Source organism: Schistocerca americana, chromosome 2, assembly GCF_021461395.2.
Source record: "Schistocerca americana isolate TAMUIC-IGC-003095 chromosome 2, iqSchAmer2.1, whole genome shotgun sequence".
NCBI classification, from domain to species: Eukaryota; Metazoa; Arthropoda; class Insecta; order Orthoptera; family Acrididae; genus Schistocerca; species Schistocerca americana.
Window position 1 is genome coordinate 121,019,439 of NC_060120.1, and position 21,643 is coordinate 121,041,081.

The window sequence follows — 21,643 nt, forward strand, 5'->3', positions numbered from 1 at the left end:
TATGATCTACGCAATCGAAGGTCTTGGAGATCGCAAGAAACACCAGCAGGCGATATATTATTGTTTAAGGCTTATACTATTTCCTGACTAAATGTCTAAATGGAATTCTCAGTCGAGCAACTTTTCTGGAATCCAAACTGTGATTTGCAAAGTAAATTGTTTTCACATAAGTGTGCGACTACTCTTGAGTACATTGAGGTGCAAACCTCTACGCGTCGGAATAACTATTGCAGCATCCATCCATTAGAACCTACTCTCTGTTTTCATCGCTTCTTCGCTCCTGACAATTTTTGGAACCCCTCGCATGCACACTTCCATCCATTCCATTATCAAACTGATGAATGTTTGATGTCTCAGAATGTGTCCTATCAAGTTGCGCCGTAAATTTCTTGCTTCCCCAATTCAGTTCAGCACCTCCTCATTAGCTAGTCAATCTACCCATATAATCTTCAGCATTCTCCTGTAGCACCTGTTTCAAAAGGCTGCATTCACGTCTTGTCTGAACTGCTCACCGTCGATGTCTGACTCTTCTGTACAGTGCTGCACCCCAGAAAATACCTTCAGAAAAGAATTCCTAACAGTGAAATTTACATTCATTGTCAATAGTTTCGTATTTTTCAGCAGTGCGTTTTCTGCCATAGCCACTTTGTAATTTATTTCGTCTCTGCATCCGCCATCATAGCTTTTTGATACCCAAATAGCAGAACACATCTACTAGTTCCTCGTTTTGTGGTGTAATTCCATCGCCAGCGCCTGATTTAGTTCGACTACATTGCATTACCCTTTTCGTACTCTTGTTGAAGCTCATTCTGTACCCTCTTTTCATGTCGCTATCCATTCCGTTCAATTGTTCTTCCAAGCCGTATCCGACAGAATTACAATATCATCGACAAACCTCAAAATTTTTATTTTTTCTCTTTGAATTGCAATCCCATTTTCAAATTTCTGCTTGGATTCCTTTACTGCTTGCTCAGTGTAGAGATCGAATAACATCGGACTGGGCTACAACCCTCTCTCACTCCCTTCTCAACCTCAGATGATCTTTCACATCTCTAGTCTGTAATACTCTTATAACTACTGTCTGGATTCTGTACAAGTTGCAAATGTTTTGTACTAGTAGATTTCTGTTAACCAGGAATGCCCTCTTTGCCACTGTTAATTTGCTTTTAGCGTCCTGTTCCCTTCGTCTGTCATTCCGACTCATTTCCGACTTCGTAGTCGGAAATTTTGATGTTAAGCTGTCGCTTATCCCATTTCTGTTACTTCTCATTACTTTCGTCTTTCTTTGTTACTCTCACTTTACATTCTGTACTCATTAAGCTGCTTATTTCATTCAAAACTTGCTGTAATCGTGCTTATCAGTAAGGCCAATTAATAGTCTAATTTCAGTCCACCTTCTTTTCTGTTGAACTGTTATAGTATCTTTAGAATTCTACGCCCGCTTTGTACATCCTAGCATAGCAATAATGTGACCTTGGTAAAGCTATAAACCGAGAGAGGTGGCGCAGTAACTAGCACACTGGACTCGCATTCGGGAGGACGACGGTTCAATCCCGCGTCCGGCCATCCTGATTAAGGTTTTCCGTGATTTCCTTAAATCGCTCCAGGCAAATGCCGGGATGGTTCCTTTGAAAGGGCACGGCTGACTTCCTTCCCCGTCCTTCCCTAATCCGATGAGATCGATGACCTCGCTGTCTGGTCTCCTTCCTCAAACAACCCAACAACAAAGCTATAATACCGGAGAATCGAATTTGATGGTTTCCTTATCCGTGTTACCCCGACCACAATTCTCTTGGTTCTCTAAGCCGGTTGCTGATGCTTCTTTTACTAGTTCCATTGTACACTTGGTCGCATACGCAACGGATTATGTATATTCCTGCGTAGGAGAAATATATCAGAGTTCAAAAATGGTTCAAATGGCTCTAAGCACTATGGGACTTAACATCTGAAGTCATCAGTCCCCTAGAATTAGAACTACTTAAACCTAACTAACCTAAGGACATCACACACATCCATGCCCGAGGCAGGATTCGAACCTGCGACCGCAGCAGCAGCGCAGTTCCGGACTGAAGCGCCTAGAACCGTTCCTCCATAGCGGCCGGCTATGTCAGAGTCTGCGGCCTAATGCTTACGCTATTTTCAAAATAACCTAAGACAGTAATATTCCTTGAAAGTACGTTTCAGTGGAGTAGGGGTTGTCGAACAGGCAGTCTTTAAATTTTGTCTTCAACTTCTGCACATGACGTACACGAAATTCAGTATGCTCTAGCAGATTGTTGAATGCATATATACCTCGAGCGAAACAAATTTACTGTTACCGGTTACTGTCTTATTACTGGTAACAGTGCACTTGTTGTTTCATTCGATGTCAGCAACAGTCAAGATAAAGCATAACCTAAAACGTTCGCATTTAAACATATATATCTACTTACGCTCCTGTAATCTGAATATAGGCCTATGGGGCTATTACAAATGGTTCATTAGTTTTCAGAGCTTTGTATTTTCCGAAGTATTACATGTACAAATATGACTGATACATGCTTTCTGTACTCTACAAATGTTGTCTGAGTGCACTTCTGGTCACACGACACGCGTCCTAGCAGTAGTTAAGTTGGTTCCATAGCTTGTGTAGCAACATCCTGCCAATGTTGACCACAGGAGCACTGATGGCTTCTGTGAACTGCTCCCGTGTTCTTGGCAGTGGCGATCAGGTAAACACGGTCCTTAATGTACCCAGAAAGGATGTCACAAGGCGTTAGGTCAGGCGACCTGGGGGGCCAAGGGAAGAGAGCCACGTCATCTTTACCACTACGTCCTATCCAGCGTTGCGGGAGTTCGTCGTTTAGGTAGCGACCAATATCGCTTCCTCAATGAGAGGTTGCCCTGTCTTGTTGTAGGATTAAAATCTCTGAATCAGCAATCAGTTGTGGAAACAACCACAGAAACAACATATCAAGGTAAGAGGTACCCGTCACAGTCTTATGACACAAGAAACACGGCACATTTAGCTCCGTTTTTGATACTGCACAGAAAACATTAACCTTCGCCGAATCTCGTCCACCCACCATAATTTCGTGAGAATGTTTAGTATCCCACACTCATATACTGTAGCGATTAACCGTTAGAGACAAATGAAAGGTTGCTTCGTCTCTATCAGCTTGGAGGCGAAATGTCTGTGTTCTTGCTTTGTCGCCATTTTGTCAGGGCACTGTACTCGTAACACCGCTGGTGGGCACGATGCAGTCTCTGTTTTTACGGTTCTTTTTACGTATCAAACGTATTTGTACATCTAATACTTTGGAAAACATAGAACTTTGAAAACCAATGAATCATTTATAGTAGCCCTGTACGTTTCCTGAAAGTTGAGCTCCCCCCACCCCCTCCCCAAAGACATCTGTAACTCATCATTTGCAGGACAAACTAATTTCTTCACTTTTAATCCCCTATAGTAGCACTCAGATGGCAGTCAGTGGTGGTCTAGCGAGGGCACTAGAATCTGGGCATTGAGGTCGCTGATTCAGCCCTGGAAAGCCACTGGGTATATCATCGTTACAATCTGTCCAATACGGCTCCTGGTCCACTCAGCCTGCTGTCAAATGAGCACTGGGGTCTCTCCTGGGGGTAAAAGGCGGCCAGGGCGCTAAAACCACCACCCTCCCCCTTCTAGTGCAGCGGCGAAGGAAAGCTATACTCTTCCTAGAGTTAGGCCAGTAGCTTGGTCACGGCTATAGACTATACTTTTATAGCGATAGACTATATTTTTATAGCGATACTCACGTGTTCTCCTAATATGGCTCGTCATTAATTTTCAACACCGGGTTTTGTAATTAAGGTAGTCGCCTCTCTGCAGAATTAAAAATTTAACAGTCTCTACTTCTTGTTTTTTATTGTTTGAGATAGCTATCTTTATAGTTCGTGGAATTTTTGTGAGAAGTACTCAGTTGTAAGAACTAAGACTTGTCAAACTTTGATAGTAATGCATTTGTCTTGACTCATGTGCTAGTGCTTTCAAATAATTAGTTAGCTGACCGATCAGTAAGGGAACTGGTACTACTTTATATTCCTACACTTATATCGTCTGCAAAAATGAAAGACTTTGCATTTTTGAAGCTGCAAGTAGTCGATCATTTATGTATATCAGAATCAACAGAAGACACGAAATACAACCCCCTGATACAGCGAATCTCACTGCTTCAGATTTTGAGTGCCTGTTGTCGTGTGATTGACATGTAACTGATACATTCTGCTTTCTGGTGTTCAGATAAGATAAAAACCATGGCTGTGTTGTGTTTGCTATTCCATAACACCTGAGGACAAGATTAAAATAATAAAAAGTGTTACCCAAGTCATAAGGTATTCCCATTGGTAGTAATTTCTGATTTATTAATTGTAATATATGTGTGAAGATGAAAATAGCCTGTTCTGTTGACACTCCGTTTTGAAATCCAAACTGCTTGCTAACTGAATACGTTTTCTTGTACTAAATATCAATGAATTATATTGTATACGATCTTTGAAAACACTGGCAGTTATAAGATATGCTGCTAATTCTTTAGCAACGTTTGGCTCCATTTGTGTGAAGTGGCATTACAGTCTTATGCTGAAGTCACAGCGAGTGACGACTGTCGATGGTTGTTGCAGTGGGTGCATCGCTGGTCAGCAGATGCTAACCGTAAACTCCTGGTGTTTGTTGAGGGAACTGTGAATAGTATCATTCTGATACAGTTGGGAAGGTGTGGCTTTCAGGCTTGACCACGTCCGTGAACCCTCTTCTGGCATAACACAAGATGATTGTCAACTCTCCTGACGCCACACCAGACCCCTCTAAGAGCCTGTGTGAGTCAGGAAGGGGTAATTGACAGCTACATAAGTTGTAACTTCACCCTTCAGTATGCCGTTCCGCAGCTCTATAACCGCCCCAGCTGCACGATTTTACTCTTGCAAAGTAATTAGAGGATGTTGAACATGAGTACATGCCACTGAAACTCTTATACATGACGATTTGGCGTATGTGGATGATATGAATATGATTATACATGTTGATTTCGCTGAATGAAAAACAACTACTGACAAAAAATTGGAGCGAGAAAGATGTCACGGACATAATGCGCTCCAAGGGAGATACACCCATTTGAAGCGGGAGATAAAAGATCTATTAAAAAAAAAAAAAGTTCAAATGTGTGTGAAATCTTATGGGACTTACTGCTAAGGTCATCAGTCCCTAAACTTACACACTACTTAACCTAAATTATCCTAAGGAGAAACACACACACCCATCCCCGAGGGAGGACTCGAACCTCCGCCGGGACCAGCCGCACAGTCCATGACTGCAGCGCCCCAGACCGCTCAGCTAACCCCGCGCGGCCATAAAAGATCTTTAAAAGTGTAAGTACCAGTGACTGAAAACACCCAAGAGAACACAACAGGCAGGAGGGAACATTATGTCTGACTGCCGAACCCACATCAGTAGTAAGGAGCGTCCACTTCGCTGCTGTTGCCGAGTCATTGTCATGTAGACGTGTGTTGTAAAATGCAGCACCTCGAGGCGATCGTCGAGTGTACAAATCAGGAACAGGTCGATATGGTCTTTACATACGGACAGCAAATGGCAACGGAGGCAAGCTATTAGCTGTTCCAGTCGATTCTGTGAGGCAGGCGTATGAGGAACACGTGTTGAGCACTGCAGAAAACGACCCAGATGTCAGCACCAGGTATGTGGCCCGCCAACGAGTGGTAAGCCAGACGGCCGTGTGGAACATACTACACATTTGCCACTGCTCGTATGACATACAACGCGTGCAGGACCTATTACCTACAGACTTACTTCTGTGGCGACGGTTTCGTCGTCGGTTCGTTGGATAGGCCACCGTGGTGCTGGACTTGTATCGTCCATGCTATTCACAGGTGAGGCTGCCACCCTCACAACACCAGCTTTGACTACAGAGAATCACAATGATATGGTGGCAGTGAACGACCAGCACCAGTTCAGCCTCAATGTGTGGCCGGACAGTACTTGCAATCGCCTTACTGGACCAATCGTTTTATCTCAACGCCTCACAGGTGAGACATATATGAGCTTCCTGTGGGAGACTTTCCCTTCTCTGCTGGAAGACACGCCTTTGATGGCACGAAGAGTAACGTGGCAACTGTATGATGGTGCTCCAGTTCATTTCCGCATTTCCTTGTGGGGGACCGATCGCCGAACCTCAAACATTTAGGTTTCTGTTGTGAGGGCACCTCAGAGAAATCGTATATGGAGAGTCCATCCTGGTCGTGCAGATTCTACAACAATGCATTCATGCTATATGTGACACTGTTCGTTTGCAGGATGGATAATTTGAACATGTGCGTCAGTCGCTATGGCGTCGTGTTGTTGCTTGCAGCGGGTCGTTGTGGCCGAGCGGTTCTAGTCGCTTCAGTCTGGAACCACGCAACCGCTACGGTCGCAGGCTCGAATCCTGCTTCGGGCATGGATGTGTGTGATGTCCTTAGGTTAGTTAGGTTTAAGTAGTTCTAAGTTCTAGGGGACTGATGAATTCAGATGTTAAGTCCAATAGTGCTCAGAGTCATGTGAACCGTTTTGTTGCTTGCATAGAGGTTGCTGGGGGCCATTTCGAAGATCTTGTCTAGTGTTGGTCTTATTATAGTATGTCGTGCACAGTATTGTACTGTACATGCATGATGAACTAGTAAGTACCCTGCAACATAAACGCGATGCATTTCGTGCGACCTGTCCATTTGACCGTTTTTACTGCGTGTCCTCTAAGGGATCGTTTCTTGCTGTTTGTCGTATTTAGCAAAGTCACCTTTTGTATGCAGCGCAGTTTTTTTTCTTTCCAGGAAACAGAACCGGTCAAACTACTTCATCAGGAAACGTCCCATAAACGTCTGTCCGCAGTGACTTACTTGTTGAAAAATGGGCTCTTTACTGGGTGGAGAGCGGTCACTTCTCAGCGATGATGGTGATCATTGCTCAGTTCATATTAGAGTAACATTAGTGATTTCGTGGAGTGTGAATTAACGTAAACGTGTAAATAGTGAACACACAAAATGGCTCTGAGCACTATGGGACTCAACTGCTGAGGTCATTAGTCCCCTAGAACTTAGAACTAGTTAAACCTAACTAACCTAAGGACATCACAAACATCCATGCCCGAGGCAGGATTCGAATCTGCGACCGTAGCGGCCTTGCGGTTCCAGACTGCAGCGCCTTAAACCGCACGGCCACTTCGGCCGGCTCAGTGAACACACAGGGAGTGACAGACATCGTAATCTCCTAACGACCCTGGAGGACGTGCACGCATAATGTACGCTGAACGACCTCCACACAACCAGACTCCGCAAAAAGTTTACCACTTTCTTTCGGATGTCTAGGAGACACAGGTTGCTCACAAAAAGGACAAGAGATGGTGGCAGATCTGGTACATTTCGCGCACCAGATGTGGAGGAGTGAATGTGGAGACAAGCAACAGATGGTCCTTTAGCAAGCGTGCGGCGTACTGGAGTTGCTGTAGATGTAACCCACTCTCTTCTTGCGCTAACAGCTACTTTATATACAGGCTGAATCACTTAAAACTTGCAACGCAAATATTGCGGAAATGATGTGCTGTTTTCACAGAATAGACTGGTTAGTTAGGGGTTCGTATTGTTAGCCAATCAACAGATTGTAACAATACTTAGAAAGTGTATTTTTGTGCAAACGTAGACTTTCTGAAATGGAACAATCCCTTTGACATTAAAAAAAAAAACACTAGAATTAGGGTAAATTAGAATGCCAGTGGGGTTTGATGCAGGACTCTAATGCGAGTCGTTTACGAGTTATCGTATTCTGCAAAGTACCCCCATTAACACTTGTACAACACCGGTGGCAGCACACACTAAAGAACAACACATGTTATGTACATTCTGACTAGTAACGAGGCAATTGACCCTCACATGTTCTGTTCAAAATGACCGCCGACAGCGGTAGTACACGTTTTCAAATGGCTCTGAGCACTATGGGACTTAACATCTGAGGTCATCGGTCCCCTAGAACATAGAACTACTTAAACCTAGCTATCCTAAGGACGTCCCACACATCCATGCCCGAGGCAGGATTCGAACCTGCAACCGTAGAGGTCGCGCGGTTCGAGACAAGCACCTAGAACCGCTCGGACACTACACTTCAGTATGGTATAGAATGACTGCTGGAGTCGTGCCGGCATTTCAGTGGAGATGTCCGAGCAGGCTGCAGTAATACGTCGTTGCATATCATCGTGTGTAGTCTTTGTATACAGCATCTTTCAGCTTTCCCCACAGAAAAACGGCTGCAGGCGTCAAATCCAGGAACAGGCCAGCCAACGTACAGGTCCTCTACGTCCAAACCAGTATTTGGAAACAGTGAGTGAAAATGTGTTTGGCAAGAGAGCCAACACCGTTTTACTACAGGAGGCCGAAATGCACGCGTTTTAGTTCACGCAGGCTGGCGTGAGGTCTGGAATATGACAAGGAAATTAGAATTCAGAAAAACGGACGTAGCTGGTGGAATACTTAACTTTAATCCATTAATGATGAACGTCGCTCTTAACGGTACATGATTCACAATATCAATAGTAACTTAATATGGTGCCTTGCTAGGTCGTAGCAAATGACGTAGCTGAAGGCTATGCTAAACTATAGTCTCGGCAAATGAGAGCGAATATTGTCAGTGGACCATCGCTAGCAAAGTCGATTGTACAACTGGGTCGAGTGCTAGGAAGTCTCTCTAGACCTGCCGTGTGGCGACGCTCGGTCTGCAATCACTGATAGTGGCGACACGCGGATCAGACGTATACTAACGGACCGCGGCCGATTTAAAGGCTACCACCTAGCAAGTGTGGTGTCTGGCGGTGACACCACATTCCTCCCCAGCAAATCGGCATACGGTTGTGGCATAAGGCTTCCGCCCGCCGTGGGGAGGACCCCATGTTGACGTATGCGACGAGGTGGAGAGCCTAACAACAGGCGAGGCTGTGCCACCCGCACCCTGCCATTCGGACCGCGGGGAGCTAGGAAACGCCTGAAAACCTGCTCCAGGGTGCACGCCAACATGCGGTGTATGCGCCCGCAGAGAGACAGAAGGGGCCGAAGGGTCGACCTCCACCGGGCCGGGGCACCCGACGGGCGAAGATGACATATGGTCCGGAGCGGGCAAGAGTTCCATGTCGGAGGACAACTGGTCACGGGAAGCGATCGGCAGCGCGTGACCCAGGGAGGCGCCCGGCGGTTGCAGCGACGCGTCCACTGCGGGCGTCGCCGGCGGGAGAACAGGCGGCGGCGGCGGTGGCGGCGGCGCGTCGCCATGGGGCAGAATGGAAGGCAGCGTCGGTAACACCTGGGGCTGAGGCGAGCCAGTAGATGGGTCCCCAGGGCGCTGACCGGACGGCACCGTCGCTGAAAGCAGACGGCGAGCGGCAGATCCCGTGCGACGACAGAGGCGCAGCTGATTGAGATGCCGACGCACCTCACCAGAGGCCCCCAAAACCAGATACATAGCGCGGCCGAGGCGGCGAAGAATGCGCCCTTCGAGCCAACGCCGTGAACCTCGATAGTGGCAATAGTAGACAACGTCGCCTGGAGCAAAAGCAGGTGTCTGCCGCTGCACAGGAACCTTATGCGGCGGATGTAGCAAAGACATCAAGGCGCGATGATGACGACCGTGGAGCAACTCAGCCGGCGTGCGACCATCTCGGGGCTGAGAGCGATACGAGGACAAAAAGAGCAATAACGCGTCCTCCCTAGAATGCGACTCTTTCAACTTCAACATCTGTGACTTGAAAGTCCTGACCAATCGTTCAGCGGCACCGTTTGACTGTGGCGAAAACGGCGCGGACGTCAAATGTTGAATACCATTGGCCTTGCAGAATGACTGAAATTCTGCGGACATGAATTGTGGGCCATTGTCGGAAACAATAGTCTGAGGAAGACCGTCAGTGCAAAAGATAGCAGATAACGCTTGGATGGTGGCAGATGACGTCGTGGAAGACATCCGGACAACAAGAGAAAAATTACTGAATGAATCTACCACAACCAACCATCAAGCATTCCAGAATGGACCAGCAAAATCGATGTGTAAGCGTTGCCAAGGGGAAGTGGCTTTTGGCCATGCAAAGAACTTCCGCGGTGGTGTTGATTGTTGTTCGGCACACACCATACAAGAAGAGCACATATTCGTAATCGCGGCATCGATTCCGAACCAAGTACAGTGCTGACGAGCAAGTTGTTTCGCTCTCACTATACCCCAATGTCCTTGGTGGAGAAGCTGTAAGGCAGAGGACTGTAACGAACGTGGGACCACGACCCTGGACTGATCATTATCAGAACGCAACAGCAAAACACCACGTCGAACAAAAAGTCTCTCCTTGTGAGCAAAAAATCGGCGAACCAACGGGTCCCCGATCCGTGACTTTGACAAGGGCCATTTCGTAGCAACAAAACGTAGAACGTTAGCAAGAACAGGGTCGGCAGATGTGACTGTAGCTGCACGACGAAAATCAATCGGAAACGATTCGACCACGTCATCAGATTCCGAATCAATGAACATGCAAGCAAGTTCGGAGGAATCGAATGCTCTATCCTCAGCAATAGGCAAACGGGACAACGCATCGGCGTTTCCGTGCTTAGCAGTGGACCGATACAAGATATCGTAGCGGTACTGCGAGAGGAAAACAGACCAGCGAATGAATTTCTGCGCTGTACGTGGAGGTACAGGCTTGTTCGGATGAAAAAGCGATGTCAAAGGTTTGTGGTCTGTGATGATGGTAAAGTGACGACCATACAAGAAATCACGAAACTTTGTAACACCAAATACGAAAGCCAATGCTTCTTTCTCGATCTGTGAATAATTTCTTTGCGTAGACGAGAGCAATTTGGACGCAAAGGCAATAGGGCGATCGTGCGATCTATCTTTGTGCGCAAGCACAGCACCGATCCCGAAACCCGATGCATCCACCATCAACAAAAGGGGCTTCTGGGGATCGAATGGCTTAAGGCAAGTATTGGAAAGCAACGCCGATTTCAACTGGCGAAAGGCGCGTTCGCATTCCGTCGTCCAGACGAACGGAACACCTTTACGGCGTAAGCGATGAAGCGGAGCTGAAATGGAAGAGGCATGTGGCACCTATCTGTTATAGTAATTTATTTTTCCCAGCACACTCTGTAGCTGCTTCAAATTCTGCGGCGAAGGCAAGTCTTGTATGGCACAAAGGTGCGTGGGACTGGGATGTATGCCTTGGGCATTGAGTACATTTCCCAGGTATGGCAAATCACGAGCAAAAAACACACATTTGTACTTCCGCAAGCAGAGACCATTTTGTCGAATGACCTGAAATAATGTTCTGAGATTGGCTAAATGTTCTTCTTCAGTCTTTCCGGAGATCACAATATCGTCCAGAAGTTTACTGCAGTAGGGACCGACGCACAAACAGTTTGTAGATATTGCTGAAACAATGCAGGGGCGGATGCACACCCGAATGGCAGTCGTTTGAATCGATATAAACCAAGATGTGTGTTAACCACTAAAACGCACTGGGAGTCTTCGTCCACCGGTGTTTGCAAGTACGCATCTGCTAGGTTCAACTTCGAATAATATTTACCTGGGCACAGTTTGTCAAAAAGATCTTCTGGGCGGGGTAAAGGAAAAGTTCTAATCACTAGTTGCGGATTCACTGTTACCTTGAAGTCCATACAAAGTCTCAATTTTCCGGAAGGTTTTGGCTAAATTACTAAGGGTGATGACCAGAGAGAAGTCTCCACACGTTCAATTACACCTTGTGCTTCCAAATCGTGTAATGTTTTTACGACCTCATCACGCAATGCGTGGGGAACATTGCGCGTTCTGAAAAATTTCGGTTGCGCATTTACTTTCAGTTCCAAATGTGCTTTATAGTTCTTAGCGCAACTGAGGCCCAGTGCAAAAATGGTTGCAAATTCTTCTCATAGACGAGAAACTCTGCCTGAAGGCACAGTCTGGTTCACTGATAGGACCTGATTTACTATAGACAAGTTAAACAACTGAAATAAATCGAAACCAAACAAGTTCACTGCAGAAGAAGAATGAAGGACGTAAAATGACACAAATTTTGTTTGTTCTTTGTATGTTGCAAGAAGGCTGCACTGTCCTAACACAGGGATGTCTTGACCTGAAAGCTAGTTAACTTAACATTTGCAGCACGCAACGGAGGTGTGCCCAGCTGTTTGTAAGTGTCTTGATTGACCAGTGAAACTGCAGCCCCGGTATCGAGCTGGAATGATAATACTTTGCCGTTAATGTCCAAGTCCACAAAAAGTTTATTGTCCTGCTGACGACGAGAGCGACTGTCTCATGCAACGTGAACTGACACTGGTATAAAATCACTTGCGACTTGACGGGAGTTCCGGCGATGTCGACGCACACTATTTGTGGGACGAACACAGTCACTGTGAGAGAGAGTGGCACTGGGCGGAGTGGAATGAACTACATGAATTTCCATGGGCGAAGTTTCGCGAGCCTGAGTATCCTTGGTTCGATTCCGATTCCGGCACGAAGCAAAGGCCCTGGAATGGTTTTGAGCTTCCGATCTGAGCTTTTTCTGGCAAACACTCTGAACATGTCCTTTTTTATTACAATAAAAGCAAATAGCTTGGCATGACGGGCAATTCTCACGCGAATGTCTAGTAGCGCACCGCAGGCAGGATTTGAGCACTGCATTTGCTTGCCGGCGCGGCACACATGGCTGAGAGCCTGGTGGCAGCGGCGCGGCCGGGCGCGAGGGCAGTTTACTGCTCCGCGCAGCTCGCCCAGCGGGCCAGTTAACCTGACACATTGCTGGTGAAGTTTCAAATGATTCCTGAGTGAAGTCAAGTGTGTCCTGCCGATTCAATACGTCCATCACTTGTTGAAGGGAGGGATTGACTAGTTTCAAAATCTGTTCCCTTATACGAACATCAGAAACGTTCTGTGCAATTGCATCACGTACCATAGTATCTGAATAAGGGAGTCCACATTGACACTCAAAAGCACAATCCCTAGTAAGGTCTTGCAAGGTTGCAACCCACTCCTGATTAGTCTGACCTGCCATACGTTTTGTACGAAAGAAGGTATACCTTTTTGCAACTACATTGACTGATTCCTTGAAATATGCATCTAATGCAGACAAAATTTCTTCGTAGGACAGAGTTGCTACGTCGCATCAGATAAATAATTTGACTATCACACAATACGTTTGTACGCCGACCGATGATAAGAGATAAGGCTGCCGCTCGTTACCTTGAATTCTGTAGGTGGCGACATGGAATCCAAATTGGCGTGACCACTCCGTCCAGCTTTCCAGTGCAGCATCAAAAAGTCAAAAAATTGGTGCAACTGCGTGTTGTGGCTGCGTTAGTGGTGGAGCGGCTGCTGCCACATCGTTTTGCATCACATGTTGACCCTGGACGAGCTGTCCAAGGGCATCCAGTAAGGCCTGCGTCTTCTGATTCTGTAAGCAATAAAATTTGGACAGTACATCTGGAGATTGTGGCGAAGCCATTACACAAGTAAATCAGGGCAATATCGATAAGAACGCGGTTTTGCCTCGTCGCCAATGTTGTGTTTGGCAAGAAAGCCAACACCGTTTTACTACAGGAGGCCGAAATGCACGCGTTTTAGCTCACGCAGGCTGACGTGAGGTCTGGAATATGACAAGTAAATTATAATTCAGAAAAACGGACGTAGCTGGTGGAATACTTAACTTTAATCCATTAATGATAACGTCACTCTTGACGGCACATGATTCACAATATCAATAGTAACTGAATATGGCGCTTTGCTAGGTCGTAGCAAATGACGTAGCTGAAGGCTATGCTAAACTATCGTCTCGGCAAATGAGAGCGTATTTTGTCAGTGAACCATCGCTAGCAAAGTCGGTTGTACAACTGGGGCGAGTGCTAGGAAGTCTCTCTAGACCTGCCGTGTGGCGGCGCTCGGTCTGCAATCACTGATAGTGGCGACACGCGGGTCCGACGTATACTAATGGACTGCGGCCGATTTAAAGGCTACCACCTAGCAAGTGTGGTGTGTGGCGGTGACACCACAGAAAACATGGTGTAGTACTTTGTGCACTATGGGCTGGACAGTCATCATGCTGGTCCTACATGTTCCTCTTAGCCTGCAGTGGAACGTCTTCTAGCATCCGTGGAAGATGGTCTGTTAAAAGACTGCGGTACTTGCTCACTTTCAGTGTTCTGTCTATGAAAAACGAGTCTATGAGCTGATGGTTCACTATCCCACACCACACGTTTACACTCCATGGACGATAACGTTCCACCTGACGAAATCGAAGGGTTTGTCAACAGACCAACAATGCATATTTCGGTGGTTTACCTGGACCAGATTGGTAAATGTCACTTCACCACGAAACAAGATATGTGATGCATCTTAATGCCCACGTATATAAGTTCAGTCGATTGTCATAAACGTTTCCATGCAGCTCTTAATGGAGGGAGATGTGATGTGGATGGAGCTTATGTCGATTGAGAATGCATGGGACGCTTGCCTAACAGATGCCACTTCCTCGAGCAATTGCGCTGGAGCTAACATGCGGTTAAACTGCAACAGCAGGAAAAACATTAATGTCCGCCTCCCGTATCGCCAGCTGTCCAAGTGTTACAAAATTTTGGAAATTTGTGGTAAGGGCTTATGGGATCAAACTGCTAAGGTCATCGGTCTCTAAGCTTACACACTACTTAACCTGACTTAAACTAACTTACGCTAAGGACGGTACACACACCCATGCCCGAGGGAGGACTCGAACCTCCGACGAGAGGAGCCGCGAGGACCGTGAGAAGACGCCTAAGACCACGCGGCTACCTCACGCTGCCCAGGTGTTACACTACCAGTTTCAAGTAACTGGTTAAAGAGGCTGATAAATAATTACCGAAATGGATGACTGCTATTACGATGTCTTACCGCATACACCGTACAAGAATGAACTGCATTCTACCGACACTCTCCATAGACCACAAGCATATCGATTTATTCTGCAATGATAAATCCCATCGTCGACTCACGACGTACTGTTTCAACTGTTACACACTAACTGATTAGCATGTCGCAGTGTACCCAAGAAACACACAAGCACACTATAAGCGAACATAACAACACCGTACCCTGCAACTACGAAAGTTGAATGGCACCAACAGATGTCGGTGTAGAAACTTTTCAACATACGATATCTCGTAAACGACTTGCCCTAGAATCCTAAGACAAACACCGCTGACATTCTAAGTAATCCACTTTTAGTCTGTTAGTATGAACACTATCGTTCCATTTAAAGAAGTGTACGTTTGCACAAAAAATACTCTTTCTAAGGATTATTACAATATGTGGACTGGCTAACACACGAGCCCCTGACTACCAGTCCATTGTGTGAAAACCGCAAGTCAGCAGCACTTTTCATTTCCGCAATAATTGCGGTGCAAATTTTAGGTGATTCACCCAGTATTTGAGTAAGAACGCATGAGAAGTTTCAGTCTAAACGACAAGCATGCCAGATTACAGTACTGACAATGGATACTAAGAAACACATTTTAACTGAAAACAGGTTGGTTTACACAGGATTCGAATACACTACATTATTCCCCAGTCTTTTGGCTTCGAAATCCCATTTTTTAACCTAAATTCCGTTCAATGTGCCGACCATAGGAGGGCATGTTTGTCTACATGTTAAAACACTACTGGTCGACGTCTGAGCCAATGTTTTGCTGTATCAATAAACTCCCAATCATCCGCGCACTGGTTCCTGCGAAGAGCATCCTTCATAGGGCCAAACATATGGACGTTGGAATGTGCGAGATCTGAAATGTACCGTTGATGACGAAGAATAGTCCAATGGAGTTCCGTGAGCTCCTCTCGGGTTTGCGGACTTGTGTGAGGCCTTGTGTTGTCAATGAAAAGGAGAAGTTCGTTAGTTTTTTTGTGGTCACGAACAAGCTGAAGTCTCTTCTTCAATTTACTGAGGGTAGCACAATAGATTTCAGAGTTGATCGTTGCACCATGAGAGAGGATATCAGAGTAACCCCTTCAGAGTCCCAGAATGCCTCCGCCATGATTTTACAGGTTGAGTGTGCGGCTTGAAGTTTTTCTTCGGAGGTAAGGTGACGTGGCGCCACTTCATGGGTTGCCGTTTTGTTTCCGATTCGAACCTTGTATCATCGCCTATGACCGTGTTCGACAAGAAATTGTCACGATCAGACTCGTAACGTGCAAGCAACTCCGCACAGTCTTCTGTTCGGCTATGAGGAACTCAGGTGGCACACACGTTTGAGTAACCCAACTGGTGGACGAGTCAGCCCTACCAACAGAGACGTCCAGCTGAGCAGGGATGTGTTTGATTCTGACCCATCGATTAGTTTGAATGACAGTACCCGCCCAGCGCGGTTCCGTACTGAAGCGCCTAGGACCGCTCGGCCACAGCAGCCGGCAATTTAAAATGAACACATGCTCGAAACTTGCTTGTAGAGCCCAATAAAGTAGTCATTTTGACTTACAGACCGACCTTAAATGGAATAAACATATAAAACAAATAGTAGGAAAAGCAGACGCCAGACTGAGTTTCATAGGAATAACTCATCCATAAATGAAATAGTTTTTTAAGGCGCTTGTTCGAACTATTCTTGAGTATTGTTTATCAATATGGGATCCCTACCAGGTATGACTGATACAAGAGGTAAAGGAGATCCAACGAAGAGTGTCGCGTTTCGTCACGGGATCGGGAACTCAAGAATCTAGTCGCACAACTGAGGGCGTTGTTCTCAGGCAGGCTATTTGATGAGAAGTAGCTCGTGAGGAACGGTGTCAAAAATCTTCTGGAAATCTAAAAATATGCAATCTGTTTCACATCCCCTGTCGATAGCAATCATTACTTCGTGAGAATAAAGAGGTAGCCGTGTTTCACAAGAACGATTTTTTCTGAATCCGTGCTATTTGTCACTAAATCATTTTCTTCGGGGTATTCATGATGTTCGAACACAGTACATGTTCAAAAATCCTACAGCAAATCGACGCTAATCATATGAGTCTGTAATTCAGCGGATTACTCCTATTTCCTTTCTTGGGTTTTGATGTGACTCGTGCAACATTCCAGTCTTTAGGTACGGATCTTTCGGCGAGCGAGCGGTTGTATATGATTGCTAAGTATGGAATTGTATCAGCATTCTCCGAAAGGAACCTGACTGGTGTATAATCTGGACCGGAGGTCTTGCCTTTATTAAGTGATTTTAGCTGCTTCGCTACACCAATTGTTCTAGATACGACTTCTGAAATATTTAGTTAGCCGTCGTTGGTGAAGCAGTTTCGGAAAACTTTGTTTAGTAACTCTAGTGGCACTGTCTTCAGTAACATCAGCATTGTTATTTCTCAGTGAAGCTATTAATTTTTTCTTGTCGCTGGTGTACTTTACATATGACACTGATGTCTATGGGTTTCGTGCCAGATTTCTAGACAGAGTAGCGTTGCGGAAGCTATTAAAAAGCATCTCGCATTGAAGTATCGAGGTTCTGTAAAACATCGATAATCTTGGCGCAGATTTTTTACATTACTTGTAAACTTTTGGGCAGCTGTATCCTTATGTAGCAAACAGCAAGACTGCCCCGCTGCCAAACTGAGCGCTGACAGTGGTATCTGATGTAATGGCTGGTAAGCGTCTACGGAATACCAATGAGACGCGTGAGAGGGGTACCTACTCGTATAGCTCACAGAATGCGGGCGCTGTGACGCAGCGGCATAAAATGGGTGATATAAGAGCAACTTCAGGGAAGAGCTTGCCTCAAAACAGATGTTTAAAATATGTAGGCAGTTTCTTATTGTCTCTTACTCCTCTATATAGTTGTTTTCTGTTTACGCTGTTGGACATCAAAAAGGCGAAACACCGTAAAAGTTCGCAAACTACGAAATTTCACTCATTGTGTGTACTCAGTACAATCGGAGAAGTCATTACTCAATTTGTATGTGATTTTGGGCTTCGCACCCAGCTATCACTCGGTTCGCGTCTGTCAAACGCCGGTTTACGCGGTGCCTCGGTTGACGTCACAGCCAGGCTGCAACTAAACGCATGTTTAAGGTGCAAATAGCAAGTGAACTCGCGACTGTACACCGTCCTGGATCACGTAGATTTAGCGGAAGTAACTGTTTGTGTGCCGCCCGTAACGTCAACAAAACCGCGTGACAAGTGGTGAGATTATTTTCCACCACTGTGACGAGCAATTAACTTTGATTATTATTAGTCAGGGCGAAAGACCATTTAATGGGAACTTACCGTAGAGGCCACCTCTGAACTAATCATAGTGCTGTTTATGATAGATACATCATTATTGTTATCAGGAATATTACTGCGTTGTGCGTGTGAAAAATTCATTGATATGTTGATCAGTTAGAACTCAAAACTTTTATTTATAATCATAGTTCCTGATCCCTCAGAGTAAATAGAGAGCAGAAGCATTTCTTTCAGTGAGCACAAAAAGAAGAATGTGGACTTGCAGGCTGGAAATTATGGTCAGTATGTTCTCTATCGGTTTCTGACTGACCCCAAAAATAGTATTCATGCTCTCGTAAAGGACGGCGCCGCCTCACCCAAGAGGTGATGGTTTCTCGCAGCCGATGGACCCCGCAGAATCACGCCAGGTGATGGACTCATATAACGACGACAAATTAAATCTGTCAATTTTCTCTCTGCTCAGACTTTGAGAAAGACTCTGAATTAAATTCCAAACTTCGCTGCAATATGTGACTAGGGGAAGGCATGTGACACTGTAGGCGGTGATCCGTCCGTCGGAAGGGGTCGTTAAGCTCGGCTGTTACCTTAGTGCTATTGGAGAGTAGTAGGCTATCTGGCAGCATTGGGTTTCACCCCCCCCCCCCCCTTCTCCCATCACCACGCAACAGAAGCGTGACGCCACACTACACACATTCATTACAGTCACCTGCTTACCTGCTTTCAACACACAGCTCTCACACTTCCCAAAGAGAACGTGCCATTGTTTGAAAAGGAAAGAAAAACCATTCCGATTAGCTGACTGAACCTGGCTGAGGGCAGCCCAGCCAACAACAACGTACGATAATCACCGTCGTCATCGTCAAAGTTTTCAGTGAAATGCTCCGAAAATCAACCAAGTAATTTTATAAATACGAGTGCGAAGGCGGATGACGGGACGGTGTCTCTCCTCTGCAACGCATCACTTCCGAGTTCTGTTCATCGGTTTTTACGCCTACGACAGAGGAAAGGCTGTTTGTCTTGCCGCCTGCATTGGCAGCTGTGCGCTTTATCCTGTGTATCGAGTGACAAATACTGCCGCTTTTCGCACCGAAGCGAAGCTATGAAGTGGTGCTTTCACCCACTCTCCGAAGCTGCCGTTGCGTAGTGCGAAGTCACATTCGCAACCGTGGCCAGAATCTACGTACTGTTGGCGGTGTGCGGCGCACGAAACAAATTGTACGACATGCTCAGCAAATTTAATTGGACACGTTTACTGGCGAACTCTGATGATTTCTTTTCACTGCCACACAATCCAATCTATATAAATAAAAATGTAAATGTTCTTTTGTTCAAAAACTTAAATCTTCGAAAGTTCGTCACCGATTGCTTTGAAATTTTGACAAAACGTTGCATTCGAATACGCGTGTGGTTTTGTATACCTACTGGAGCTCCGTCTTATAACATAAATACATATCTAATATAGAAGGGGGAAGCGTAGTTACCAAAAATTTCGAAAAGTGCTTGTCCGATTTACTTCAAATCTTTACTCGATGCTCTAAGGAAGATTCGGATGGTCATAGGCTACATATTTTTAGTGTATAAATATATATCTAATATACATAGTGGAAACATTGTTAGTAAGAACAGTTCCTGAGAGATTTACTTCAAATTTTTACTCGTTACTTAAATCAACGTTGTAATATGTAAATGTGTTTATAATATACAATAGGGAGATGTTGATAGCAATTCCTTTCAGACTTTCACAAGAGATTCTGAAAAACATTTATAAGGACATGGGCTATAAATTTTTTTAAACAACAATGTGACAGATTTTCTGTTAAAACAGATTGCGAGAAAGGAAATGCTGAGCCCTGCTCTGTTGTGAATATTTGCGGTTTTGGTTTCATTCTCATAATCTTTTTTAACTACGCTAGCAGGGCATTTAAACCATTAGAAAAATCTTTCTCCCACTTATATTCTTTCTCGTTACACATATTTTTAAACTAAAATTGTATACACAACAATGTTCTGCTGTTTGTTTTCTTCCTTGCATTCAGTTTACACAGAAAACGGAAAAGTTGGCTTTATGGCTCATCAACTTATGATTAGAACTCTTCTACAGAATCTGAATCAGCAATAACAATAAACAAAGCTCAAGATCAGAGAGAGAGAGAGAGGGGGGGGGGAGAAGACGGATGGAGAAGGGGGGAGAGTAAATGGACATAGAGAGGGGGAATGTTTGGATGGACAGAGAGAGGGAGAGCAGGAGATGGAGAGAGAGAGAGATGTGGTGGTGGGGGGGGGGGGGAGGGGGGGAGAAGAAGATTAGGACGTATATCGAATTCCCATACATGTTTACCAATTGTGAAGCAGTGCTGGTCAGTCTAAATAAGAATCGCCAGTCTCGGTTTGATCCGCGAGACAGGGTTAAACTTCTCATTACTTCAAAGTCAAAAATTAAAAGCCCTGTAGCAATCCAACTACTTTCCCAAAGATCCCGAGGTCTCCACAATATCCCTTCTTCCAGTAGTTCTACTTCTGCAAGGTTCGCAGAACAGCTTGTGTGATGTCTGGAAGGTAGGAGATGAGGTACTGGCAGAACAGAAGGTGTGAGGACGGGTCGTAAGTCGTGCCTAGTTGACCGCGAAAGGCAAAGGTTCCGAGTTCAAGTCTCCGTCCGGCACACAGTTTTTATTTGCCATGTAGTTTCATATCAGCGTACACTCCGCTGCAGACTGAAAATCTCATTCTGGATTCCAAGGTCCGCCCACAGGACTGGTACACAAGATCCAACTGGCCTCTAGGAGATATTTGCTGATAATCATCACAACAATAAAACAGGAATTTAGTTCAGAATCAATAAGGAAAGTGTCGCACAAAAATATCACTATCAAATGTGCACGGAAAGAATGAAATTTATTGGTATCGCTTAATCCTAGCCAAGTTTGTCATTTTACCCAACACCACATACACCTAAGTAAAGACTTCACGCTCTGCTCTGAGGATCTTCTTACCGAACAAGTTCCCGCTCACTAATGCGCAACACTCCTGGAAAGCACCGTCGAATGTTCGGCAGGCTCTCCGTACCGTAAACGTAATCTCTTAAAGGTCACTGACTCCAGACTTCCGAAATAATAGCCTGTTTAAGGCACCAACTACGCTCCAGTGGATCTTCGATTGCCACACGAGGACTTCCAGCTGACTACCAGATTTCGCAAGCGCCAAGGCTGATCCACAAAAATATCTAACATATAGGCCTTGCAGCCAGTCAGGATCAGGATCAGAATGCAGGCCATTCTCTAACCATTTCCTGCTCCTGCGCCTCTATCAGATGGTGTCTCCTCACAAGATTTTAAGAACTCACTTTGCAATGAGTGTTTGCAACATCGAACGACTTCGCTCTTTAGCCAGCTCCG